Below are 13557 nucleotides of genomic sequence, written 5' to 3'. Positions count from 1 at the left end.
CTAACCTCAATAAATTGCCCACAAAGGTTTAGTGGACCCTAAAGCAGAGAAAACCTTGATTCCAACATTGTTTTGAATTTGTTGCCATTTATAGATGATTTATTTGTGAAAGAATGTTCAGCAACAGGGCAAAGTTTTTAACAAAAGTTTATTTAATAGTTTCACCAGTGGGCTTACATTAACGCTGCAATGAAATTACTGTGAAAATCCCCTGGTCGCCACACTCCGGCGCCTGTTCGGATACACTGAGGGAGAACTCTAATTTATGTTGGATTTGAGAACATGCTCCTCTGAATTGAATTCTAAAACATTGTTATTTATGTTACTCTGTGAAGAAAAATGTTCCAGTTAAATCGGTATGAGTTTATTATTGCAAAAGTGACACTGGTGATGCTGTGTTAGCTGCAGGCCAGACACTGACATGATGTCTGTATTCTTCAGTTTAAATCAACTTCATATGGTTTGTCTATAATTACAAGGGAATCAAAGCATTTGGCTAATTTCACTGTCTCTAAATGATCTGGGAGAAAAACAAATGACAGTAAACTGTGTGGTTTTCCTGTCTGAATATTTTCTTCAATGTCAAGGGCTGCAGTAACTTTTTTCAGTTCACACCATATATTTTCAAGTTTAATTTTACAGCTGATGGAGCCTGCACCAACAACAATCCCACCCAGGTCCTATCTATCCCCATAATCCCACATCTTTACCCTCCTAATCTCCCTGACACTAACGGGCAATTGAACATGGCCAATCAACCTAACCCGCACATCTTTGGACTGTGGGAGGAAACCGGAGCATCCAGTGGAAACCCACGTAGACACCCAGGAGAATGTGCAAACTCCACACAGACAGTGACCTGAAGCCAGAATTGAACCTGGGGCCCTGGCGCTGGGAGGCAGCAGTGCTAACCACTGTGCCACCCAACAATAATATAATGCTAAATATGAGTAATTGTCTATCATGGAGTTTTTAATCTATTTAATTAATTGTCTTCGAGAGTGGGCTGGTATAGATACAGTCTAATGGAATATTGGTATGGGGGGGGGTTTACTTTATAAATTATAGAATGATTACCACACAGAAGGAGGCCATTTGGCTCACCTCATCCTTTCCTCATAGCCCTACAAATATTTTCTCTTCAGATAATTATCCTTTTGAAAGCTAAGATTGAATCTGCCTCCGCCACACTTCCAGGTAGTGTATTCCAGATTCTAGCCACTCACTGCATAAAAAAGTTTTCTGTCATGTCATTGACCTTGCCAAACACCTTAAACCAGTGTCCTCTTGCTCGACCCGTTCTGCCGATGAGACCAGTTTATTCCAAGCTACGCTATCTGGCCCCATCATGATTTTGAGTACTTCTATCAAATCTCCTCTCAACTTTTTCTTCTCTACGGAGAACAGTCCCAGCTTCTCCAGTGTAGCTGAAAGCCTATCATCCCAGAACCATTCTTGTAAATATTTTCTGAACTCTCTTTTAAAGCTTTCGCGCTCTTCCACCAGCTGAGATTTGAGCCCACGTCCCGAGACCCCACTTAGCCTGAGGATTGCTAGTTCACTGGCAATGTCGCCATCTTTCCCTATAGCGATAGACTTTAAGAGGCTATAGATAGGCTGGTGGAATGGGCCCCACATATCGCAGATGACATTTAATGCAGAGAAGTAAGTGATATAATTTGATAGGAGCATAAAATAAAGGATACTATTCCAAAAGGGGTGCAGATGCAATAGTTAGAAGTTGTTACCTGTACCCTATGCTGTATATATGCATATAGTTATGTGTTGTTAATAAAGACTTGTTAATATACTCAAGACTATGAAGGCTACTTCATCATAGAATCATACCGTACAGAAGGAGGTAATTCAGCCCATCGAGTCTGCACCGACCAAATTCCCACCCAGGTCCTATCCCAATAACCCCATGCATTTACCCTATCTAGTCCCCCTGACACTAAGGAGCAATTTTAGCATGGCCAATCCACCTAACCGGTACATCTCTGGACTGTGGGAGGAAACCGGAGCACCCGGAGGAAACCCACGCAGAGAATGCGCAAACTCCACACAGACAGTGACCCAAGTCGAGAATCAAACCTGGGTCCCTGGCATTGTGAGGCAGCAGTGCTAACCACTGTGTCGCCATGCCGCCCTTCGTGGTGGCAGAATCTGGATCAAAGACCCTTAACTTCACAAGAATGCAGAAAAACTAAGGAAAAAGGCACCTTCAGTGGATTCTGAACTGAAGAAAATGCCTAACTGAAGCTACAGTCACAAAGTAAGTTCACCTGAAAGAAAATTCTCCAGAGAGAGAAGAGCCTAGAGCAAAAAGATAGTTTTGCTCCAGCACAAGACTCCATTGAATTTCCCTTGTAAGTCCACCATCGGTAAACTGGACTAACAGTCTGCAAGGATGAGACAATTTTTAAAAAGTCATGCCAACCAATCTTGAGTAATCCCTTTTCATTCCGTCAGTCAGAATGAATGAAATGTTTGAAAGAAGCCTCTAGCTAATCCCACAACTCCAAGGTCTTAACACGTGGCTTCTGAGTTCAACAAAAAAAAAGTCTACTTTTGGTGCCTCACGACCATCTGATTTCCTAAACAGCAAGTCTGTGGTTCATATCTATATAATCTGACTCGCAATGCTATACTGCTGAGCCAGCTGACTATTGCAGACTCTTCTTCAGGCAGAAGTGTGCACCCGCCATTTTAGAAAGTCCACCAAAAACTGGCAAGCCCAGCAAGATCCATTGTTTGGCAGTGAAAGATGATGCCATCTTGGAAGCTTGTAATCTGTTCAAGCTATATCCACACTTTTGAAAATCTTGGACAAAATTCCATATTTTCAGCTCCTCTGAGATTCACCCACGGTAAGGAGTCTAACAACACCAGGTTAAAGTCCAACAGGTTTATTTGGTAGCAAACGCCACTAGCTTTCGGAGCGCTGCTCCTTCGTCAGATGGGGTGGAAATCTTCTCTCAAACAGGGCACAGAGACACAAAATCAAGTTTCAGAATACTGATTAGAATGCGAATTTCTACAGCCAACCAGGTCTTAAAGATACAGACAATGTGAGTGGAGGGAGCATTAAGCACAGGTTAAAGAGATGTGTATTGTCTCCAGACAGGACAGCCAGTGAGATTCTGCAAGTCCAGCAGGCAAACTGGGGGGGTTACTGATAGTGTGACATAAACCCAACATCCTGGTTTAAGCCGTCCTCATGTGTGCAGAACTTGGCTATCAGTTTCTGCTCAGCGACTGCGCTGTCGTGTGTCGTGAAGGCCGCCTTGGAGAACGCTTACCCGAAGATCAGAGGCTGAATGCCCGTGACCGCTGAAGTGCTCCCCCACAGGAAGAGAACAGTCTTGCCTGGTGATTGTCGAGCAGTGTTCATCCGTTGTCGTAGCGTCTGCATGGTTTCCCCAATGTACCATGCCTCGGGACATCCTTTCCTGCAGCGTATCAGGTAGACAACGTTGGCCGAGTTGCAAGAGTAGGTACCGTGTACCTGGTAGATGGTGTTCTCATGTGAGATGATGGCATCCGGGTCGATGATCCGGCACGTCTTGCAGAGGTTGCTGTGGCACGGTTGTGTGGTGTCGTGGTCACTGTTCTCCTGAAGGCTGGGTAGTTTGCTGCGGACAATGGTCTGTTTGAGGTTGTGCGGTTGTTTGAAGGCAAGAAGGGGTGTGGGGATGGCCTTGGCGAGATGTTTGTCGTCTTCAATGGCATGTTGAAGGCTCCGGAGGAGATGCCGTAGCTTCTCTGCTCCGGGGAAGTACTGGACGACGAAGAGTACTCTGTCCACCGTGTCCCGTGTTTGTCTTCTGAGGAGGTCGGTGCGGTTTTTTGCTGTGGCGCGTCGGAACTGTCGATCGATGAGTCAAGCGCCATATCCTGTTCTTATGAGGGCATCTTTCAGCGTCTGGAGGTGACTGTTGTGATCCTTCTCATCTGAGCAGATCCTGTGTATACGGAGGGCTTGTCCGTAGGGGATGGCTTCTTTAACGTGTTTAGGGTGGAAACTGGAGAAGTGGAGCATCGTGAGGTTATCCGTGGGCTTGCGGTATAGTGAGGTGCTGAGGTGACCGTCCTTAATGGAGATGCGTGTGTCTAAGAATGCAACCGATTCCAGAGAGTAGTCCATGGTGAGTCTGATGGTGGGATTGAACTTGTTGATGTCATCATATAGTTGTTTCAGTGATTGTTCGCCATGAGTCCAAGAAAATGTCATCGATGTATCTAGTGTATAGCATCAGTTGAAGGTCCCGTGCGGTGAAGAAGTCTTGTTCAAACCTGTGCATGAAGATGTTGGCATATTGAAGTGCGAATTTTGTCCCCATGGCTGTTCCGTGTGTCTGGATGAAGAACTGGTTGTTGAAGGTGAAGACATTGCGGTCCAGGATGAAGCGGATGAGTTGTAAAATTGTATCTGGAAACTGGCAGTTGTTGGCGTTGAGTACTGAGGCAGTTGCAGAAATGCCATCATCGTGGGGGATGCTGGTGTAGAGTGCCGAGACATCCATTGTGACGAGGAGTGCTCCTGATTCAACTGCTCCATGCGTGCTGAGTTTCTGTAGGAAGTCTGTAGTGTCGCGACAAAAGCTGGGGGTTCTTTGTAGAATGGGTTTCAGGATGCCCTTGACATAGCCGGAGAGGTTCTCGCACAGGGGCCCATTGCCCGATACGATGGGACGACAATACACATCTCTTTAACCTGTGCTTAATGCTCCCTCCACTCACATTGTCTTAGAATCTTAGAAATATTGTCTGTATCTTTAAGACCTGGTTGGCTGTAGAAATTCGCATTCTAATCAGTATTCTGTAACTTGATTTTGTGTCTCTGTGCCCTGTTTGAGAGCAGATTTCCACTCCATCTGACGAAGGAGCAGCGCTCCGAAAGCTAGTGGCATTTGCTACCAAATAAACCTGTTGGACTTTAACCTGGTGTTGTTAGACTCCTTACTGTGTTTACCCCAGTCCAATGCCGGCATTTCCACATCATTCACCCATGGCCCAGACCAGTCTCAGAATTGGATTCTTTGCAGGAAAGGATTTTTGAATGCGGCAAGATCAGCTGCGGAATGCAGACTGCCTACCTCCACTTAATCTGCAGTGAACGGTGCAGTCGCGAGTGGTGATGTGATGCCATCTTTGTGTTATCATTTGCATTGTCTGTTTTTATTTATAAGCACCTAAAAATAATCACCAATGAGAAAATGCATACAACATGTCCATTTCCTCCCTCCACCCTGCTTACCCTCCATAATCTCCAGTGTAAGATAACTTGTGTTTTACCCTTTCAGTTGTCCACTGAGTTTCTCGGAATAAATAACTTCTGTGTGCTTTCTAATTTCCTTGGTGTTCTCACTCTATGACCTACTGTTGTGACCTTGTTGAGTGGCCTGATGCCTTATTTGTCTCATGTTCATTTTGGAGTATTTTGTATAACTTCTGTATAAACTGTCTATTAACCACCTGGGGCCCTCATTTTCTCATTTGCAATTGCCATGATCTTACTTGAACATCATGCTCGTAAAACCCTTCACGATCATGGCTATGGTTGGACTGTTCCATTTTGCTATCATCAATCGGGGTTATCTTTGCAAGCAGCTGCGAGTTGCTGAACTTTAATTTAGAAAGCGGCCACAGCAGCCAGTCATCTGACTGCAGTTATTTTTCTGCGGGGAGTTAGTTTTGGTTTGAACACCTTGAAAGCACAAGAATGGGCTTTCTCAACAAAGTTAGGATGACCTACAATCCAAAACACCGCAAGAGCCATCAAATCATTGTTTGCTTCTTCCATTATGTAGAAATGTAAGTGTTGACGGGAGTTTTCTCTTGAGGCTGTGTATTGCTAAACTTCAACTAAATACAGAGACTCATGAAACTCAGTGTACTGATTTTAAGATGTGCCTTTATGAACCAAATGAGAGAATGATATAAAGAAGCCCAGCACTCCAGGTGGAGAATGCAGGCAGCCCAATATTACTCTGAAATACAATGCCTCTGCGAGGGCAATTGTACATTTTCAAAATCATATTTCCCACCTTTCCAGTGGGTATAATCCAGTAAATATTAATACAAACCAGTCAATAATCATCACTGTCATTAACTCCAGCCAAGAACAATATACATCCTGAGCTCATGGGATCTCATTTATCATTAATTACACACATTACCTCCCTTCTATTGCCCAGCAACACAGGACACTGGACAGTGAGACAGGAGAATGATTCCTACCATCTTGAACCCACATGACACTCATCCGATCCTGAGAAAACCCTTATGTCTGCCTTGCACCTGTGTTATCAGCTTGGAGCTGTATGGTTCTATTCATCAAACTGGCATTGGTAACCATCTTGTTTCCGACAACTGCTGATAACATAGCTGCATTCTGTAGAACTATTGTCCTCTGGAATGCAGGCACTGTCTCCTACCTCATCCCATCAAGTCCTGCTGTATCTTGCCATTGACTGAGGTTTCACAAAATGCATTCTAAAAACAAACTTGCATCCATTTTATAAATTCAAAATACGTGTTTTAAATGAGGAACACTTGTTATTCATATAGAGCTATCTTCCATAATGGCAGCCTTCTTGTCAGCTCTCTGTAGTCTAAGATCATTCATTCTTAAGTCAGTATTGTGGTAGTGTTCTTAAACCTATGATTATGTGTTTTATTAGCCTAACTTAGCCCCTCCTACACCTACAAGGAATTGTGACTTCATTCATTCATGGGGGAATCGCCGATTTGGCTAGCATTTATTGCCCATCCCTACTAGCCCTTGAACCAAGTGGCTCAGAGAGTATTTGCTATGGATCTGGAGTCACCAAGATTTCCTCCTCTAAAGGGCATTACATAAGAATGTAAACCTAAAGGGTTTTCACAACAATGATTTCATGGTTATCATTAGAATTTTACTTCCAGATTTTTAATTGAATTCAAATTTCACCATCTGCCGTGGTGGGATTCGAACCCGGGTCTCTGGATTAGTAGTCCAGCGACAATGCCACTACGCCACTGCCTCCCCTTGATACTGGATCTAACATTCATTGTATTGTTTGCTGCTTTTACTTTTGGGAGGATCGACATCCGGGAGACTGCTGTCCATTAACAAAGGAAGAGAACAGTGTGTGGGACGTTGCATGGAGCATTTAACTTGTGCTCCAACTGGCAAGAGATTATAGCGGAATAAACAATAAATTCCTGAATTAAATTGTTTCCTGGACCACATCCTTTTACTTTTCACGAGGGTGGTTAGTTGCATTATGACTAATGTTTTATCGGCCATCTGTTGTGCTACTGCAGCAACCCTCTAACTTTTTCATATTATGTTCTCCTATTTAAAAACAATTATAAAATGTCTCAAAGTAAATATAAGCTTAGATAGGATCAATTTCCCCAAATAATTAGTTATGAAATCAGTCAATGGCAGCAAACTGCATAGAGTAGGAGAGGAGCAGCTCCAACAACACTCAAGAAACTTGACACCATCCGGGACAAAGTAGCCCAATTGATTGGCACCACATTCCACAAACATTCACTCCCTTCACCACCAACGCTCAGTAGCAGTATCTACAAGTTGCACTGCAGGAATTCACCAAAAACCCTTAGAGACAGCACACACAACCACTTCCATCTAGAAGGACAGCAGATACACAGGAAGACTACCACCTACGAATTCCCTTCCAAGCCACTCACCATCCTGATTTGGAAATACGTCGTTGTTCCTTTGTAATTGCTGGGTCAAAATCCTGCAATTCCTGTCCGAACAGCACTGTGTCAACCCACAGCATGTTTCAAGAAAGCAGCTTACCACCACCTTCTCAAGGGCAACAAGGGATGGGCAATAAATGCTGGCCAGCCAGTGATGCTCATGTAGAATCATAGAAATCCTACAGTGCAGAAGGAGGTCATTCGGCCCATCGAGTCTGCACCGACAACAATCCCACCTAGGCCCTATCCCCATAACCCCACGTATTTACCCCACTAATCCCTCTAACCTACACATCCGAGACACTAAGGGGCAATTTAGCATAGCCAATGCAACTAACCTGCACATCTTTGGACTGTGGGAGGAAACCGGAGCACCCGGAGGGAACCCACACTGACACAGGGAGAATGTGCAAACTTCACACAGACAGTGACCCAAGCCGGGAATTGAACCCAGGTCCCTGGAGCTGTGAGGCAGCAGTGCTAACCACTGTGCCAGCATGCTGCCCAAAATGAATGTCAAATGAATGAATAAAAAAAGATTGACCCAGTTATCTGAACCAGTGATACAGCTGGGCTAAGTAATGGCAGCTGGGGCAACTACAACAACATATTTACAGAGTGCTCTACGGGCTATTCCCAGAAATGCACACAGAGCCAAACATTATCTGCTGCTGGAGGGCCATCAACTTGGTGAAAGATGCTCTTTGGTCTGCCTGAAACTTGTTGATCTTTCAGAGTGAAGATTGTCCTCGACCGAGTGTTGCAGACTGGCACATTCCAAGGTCCAGGACTACGTGCTGAGGGATGCCCTCAAGCTTGGGGCAGCTGCCACCAAGGCACAATGGGGAAAGGCCACTGTATAAGAGCTTTCAGCCAATGTACACCGAGGGGCTGATAACCAGGTAAAATCGCTCAGACTGCGTGCTTTATCGTAACTCTATACAAATGTATTAAAGCACCTCAGAGTGTAACATGATTGATATATGGTTTGTAAAGATTTTTACTCTTTGTAATGAAAATATTGAAATATATATAATATTCTCATTACTGAACTGAAACACCTCAGAGTGCATCTTGATCTTTGGAGAAAATATGAATGTCATTGCACTTTACAGTTATAGTAATTCAAAGTGTTTTGTAATGTATCTTTCAGATTTTATATGACTGAAGTGTATTTTTGCAAAATATAATATTTACATAGTGCCTTTCACGTAATGAAAGGTCCCAAGGCACTTCACAGGAACTTATCATAGAATAGCTACAGTGCAGAAAGGGGCCATTAGGCCCATCGAGTCTTCACAGAGTATCTTACCCAGGACCTCTCCACCGCCCTATCCCTGTAACCCCATACATTTACCGTAACTAATCCATCTAATCCATCGTGGGCGGCACGGTAGCACAATGGTTAGCACTGCTGCTTCACAGTTCCAGGGACCTGGGTTTGATTCCCGGCTTGGGTCACTGTCTGTGTGGAGTTTGCACATTTTCCTCGTGTCTGCGTGGGTTTCCTCCGGGTGCTCTGGTTTCCTCCCACAGTCCAAGGATGTGCGGGTTAGGTTGATTGGCCATGCTAAAAAAAAATTGCCCCTTAGAGTCCTGCGATGCATAGGTTAGCGAGATTAGTGGGTAAATATGTAGGGGATATGGGGGAAGGGCCTGGGTGGGATTGTGGTCGGTGCAGACTCAATGGGCCAAATGGCCTCTTTCTGCACTGTAGGGTTTCTATGATTCTATGAACTTGTACATCTTTGCACACTAAGGGGCAATTTCACATGGTCGATCCACCCAACCTGTACAACTTTGGACTGTGGGAGGAAACCAGAGCACCTGGAAGAAACTCACACAGATATGGGGAGAACGTGCAATCTCCACACTGATAATCACCCAAGGCTGGAATTGAACCTGGGCCCTTAGCGATGCGAGGCAGCAGCACGAACAACTCTATTATTTGTGCTGCCCTTATAAGTTATAAAACAAATTATGTCATTGTGCTACATAAGAAGATGTTAGGTCAGATGACCGAAAACTAGGTCATAGAGGTAGCTTTTAAGAAGTGCCTTAAAGAAGGAAAGTGAGGTGGAGAGACCGAGAGGTGGAGGGAGTTTCAAAGCTTCGGACAACTGAAGGCATGGCCATCAATAGTAGAGCGATTAAAATCAGGATGCTTAGAAGACCAGAGTTAGATGAGTACAGATGTCTCGGAGGGTTACAGGGCTGGAAGAAATTACAGAGAAAAGAAAGGGTGAGGCCATGGATGGATTTGAAAACAAGATTTTTAACATCAAGATGTTGCTTGGCTGGAGCCAATGTAGATCAGCATGCACGGGGATGATAGTGGAATGCAACCTTAATGTAAAGCATTAAATGTTGGTACATGACTCAATTGTGTGTACAATGGATCATTGTCTCTTCGAAAAAGCAGAAAAGAATTTGTGTTAGATGATTGGCTAATCTCGATAAGTATTGGATAAGTGTTCAACACTTGTTAATAAAGGTAATAAAGTATTGCCATGTATCTCCAAGGTATTTGAATATAAATTAATGTTAACCCCATAAAATTAGTTCCAATGCCACTTTTGAATTATTGCATGCAGTTTTGATAGCCCTTCAAAGTGGTATTGATACATCCAAAAAGGTTATGGATATGGATAAGGATTAGATTAGAATTTGAAATATTCAGAGTGGGAGACATTACAGTACCTATTGTCACTCAAAATATTCAAGATATTCAAAATCATGAGGAATGTGGACAGAGTAGATAGGGAGAAACTGATCCCATTCATGAAAAGAATTTTTGCACCACACAGTGACCAACTCCAACAAGAGAGGATCTAACCATCACCCTTTGACATTCAATGGCATTATCATTAATGAATCCCGCACTATCAACTTCCTTGGGGTTACCATTGACCAGAAACTGAACTGGACTAGCCAGATAAATGTTGTGGCTATCAGAGCAGATCAAAGGTTATGCACCCTGCAGCAAATAACTCACCTCCTGACTCCCCAAAGCCTGTCCACCATCGACAAGGCACAAGTCAGGAGTGTTATGGAATATAAGAAGCTCGACATCGTCGAGGACAAAGCAGCCCAAATTATGGGGAGGCGGGGGAGAACGGCACTATGCGAATTGCTCATTTGGAGAGCCAGTACAGGCATGATGGACCAAATAGTCCCCTTCCCCACAATGGCAATTCTGTGATTCCGTGGAGAAAAGAAAACTGAGGGAAGTCAAGATCCCAAGTCTTCAAAATATTGGTGGCCACAGATGTCAACAGGTTATTTGAAATAAGCTGTGATTGCAAAACTACAGGATGCAATTACAAATATCCATCCACAAGCCTCAGTGAATGAAAAAAATGTTATTTCCCACAGAGTTGAATATGAGTGGGCTGGCCACCCATACCCACAATGACGACTGTTGCACATAACTCCTTAATATGTAAATCTGAAGAATTCCTGATAAAGCATGGACATGAAGGTTAAACAACAGGAAATAATCAAATCCTCTTTTGAATGTTTTGATTCCAGTTCTTTTGGGTCTTTGGCTAAGGATGACTAGAATTTGATGCTGGACTTAGACTGATGATTTTTAGCTTTGACTTAATCAACTATTAGCATCAATCAGGAATTTTAGAATATCATCTTTCTGAACTTTAGGATTGCTTACTTCCCTCATCAAATGAAAGAAGTTTGGTAAAATAACTAATGGTGCAAATGCTCTGTTTGAAAGTGTTACACTTGATGCTGTAATTAGACTTTTCTCATTCCCTACTCCAGTGCTTCCAAACCTTTTCCCAGTGTCTTGTTCTTTCATTCGACAGGGGAAAGCCAGCATTTGTTGCCAAACCCTAATTGCCCTGGAACTGATTGTCTTGCTAGGTTAAGTTTCAACCACTTTACCCGGATCTAGAATCACATGTGGGCCAAACTATATAAAGATGGCAGATTTCCTTCCCTAAAAGGTGTTCATAGAATCATAAAATGCCTACAGTGCAGAAAGAGGCCATTCAGCCCATTGAGTCTGTTCCGACCACATCCCACCCAGGTCCTATTCCTGTAACCCCACATATTTACTCTGCTAAATCCCTGACACTAGGGTCAATTTAGCATGGCCAATCAACCTAACCGCACATATTTGGTGTTAATAAACCAGCTGGGTGTATCCTGATGGTTTCATGGTCAGAATATTATTGAATTAAAATTTCACCATCTGCTGTGTTGGGATTTGAACCCTGGTCCCCAGAGCATTAGACTGTGCATGTGTAAGTTATAAATTGTTAACACATGGGAATATCGAAAACAACACTTTTTTTTCTTGTGGGTGATGTAAGCATGTATTGTTGTTGCATAGAACCTAAAATTCAACAGCATAATTGAACAAATCTCCTGGTGTTATAAACTTGTAAAATAGATTCCCCACATAGGCCCACTGAGTTTATCCAGGAAGTATTTGAGACAGATAGACAAAGAAAGTCCAACACTCAACCACTCTGTCTTAATTTAGTATATCTCTGTCAGCTGCAGTATTATGAAAATTAGCCTCAGGAATAGTGTAGGAGTCGAGGAGAGGTGAATGGGGGTGGAAATGATTCCCCACTTGATTGATGTCCAGTGACCCCATTTGGATGTTAGGTAAGGATAAAGCTCATATTGTTTGGTCAGATACTCTGTTAAACTCACATCAAGGCTAATACTTGAATAATGGACCTTGGGTAAGCTATTGGAGGTCACTCATTTGGGGGAAATGGTGGCTGAGTGGTAATATCACTGGGATAATAATTAAAAGGCTTAGGCTAATGTTCTGGGGAGATGGGTTCAAATCTCACCATGACAGCTGGTGGAATTCAAATTCAATCAATAAATCTGGAATATTAACTAGTCTTCAGTAATGGCAACTATGAAAAGTATCATTGATTGTTGTAAAAACCCCATCTGTGCCTTTTAGAGAAGGAAATCTGCCACCCTTACCTGGTCTGGTCTACATGTGACTTCAGATTTACAGCATTGTGGTTGATTCTTAATTGCCCTCTGAAATAGCCTAGCAAGCCACCCAGTTCAAGGGCATTTAGGGACAGAACAAGGAACAAAGAAAAGAACAGCACAGGAACAGGCCCTTCGGCTCTCCAAGCCTGTGCCAATCATGATGCCCCAACTAAACTAAAAAAAACCTTCAGTCCTTACTTGGTCTATATACCTCTATTCCCTCCCTACTCATGTACCCATCCAGATGCTTCTTAAATGTTGCTAATGTGCCTGCTTCCGCCACCTTCTTTGGCAGCGCGTTCCAGCCACCCACCACTCTCCGCATGAAAAACTTCCCCCACATATTTCCGTTTAACATTCCCCTTGAACCTGTGCCCCTTTGTAATTGACACTTCCATCCTGGGAAAATGCCTCTGACTATCCACCCTCTCTATATCTCTCATAATTTTGTTGGCCTCCATCAGGTCTCCCTTCAGCCTCCGTCTTTGGGCAACAAATGCTGTCCTTGACAGCAACACTGACATCCCATGAAAGAATAAAGAAAAAGTGAGGCTGGACCACAATATCCAAGGTATCGCAACATTTGGAGCCACTCTGACAAATGTCCACTCAACTTACAGTATTATAGAACATAGAACAGTACAGCACAGAACAGGCCCTTCGGCCCACGATGTTGTGCCGAGCTTTATCTGAAACCAAGATCAAGCTATCCCACTCCCTATCATCCTGGTGTGCTCCATGTGCCTATCCAATGACCGCTTAAATGTTCCTAAAGTGTCTGACTCCACTATCACTGCAGGCAGTCCATTCCACACCCCAACCACTCTCTGCGTGAAGAACCTACCTCTGATA

The sequence above is a fragment of the Mustelus asterias genome, chromosome 27 (genome assembly GCF_964213995.1).
Source record: "Mustelus asterias chromosome 27, sMusAst1.hap1.1, whole genome shotgun sequence".
Lineage (NCBI taxonomy): Eukaryota > Metazoa > Chordata > Chondrichthyes > Carcharhiniformes > Triakidae > Mustelus > Mustelus asterias.
The sequence above is the reverse complement of the archived record's forward strand: the minus strand, read 5'-3'. Positions refer to the sequence as shown.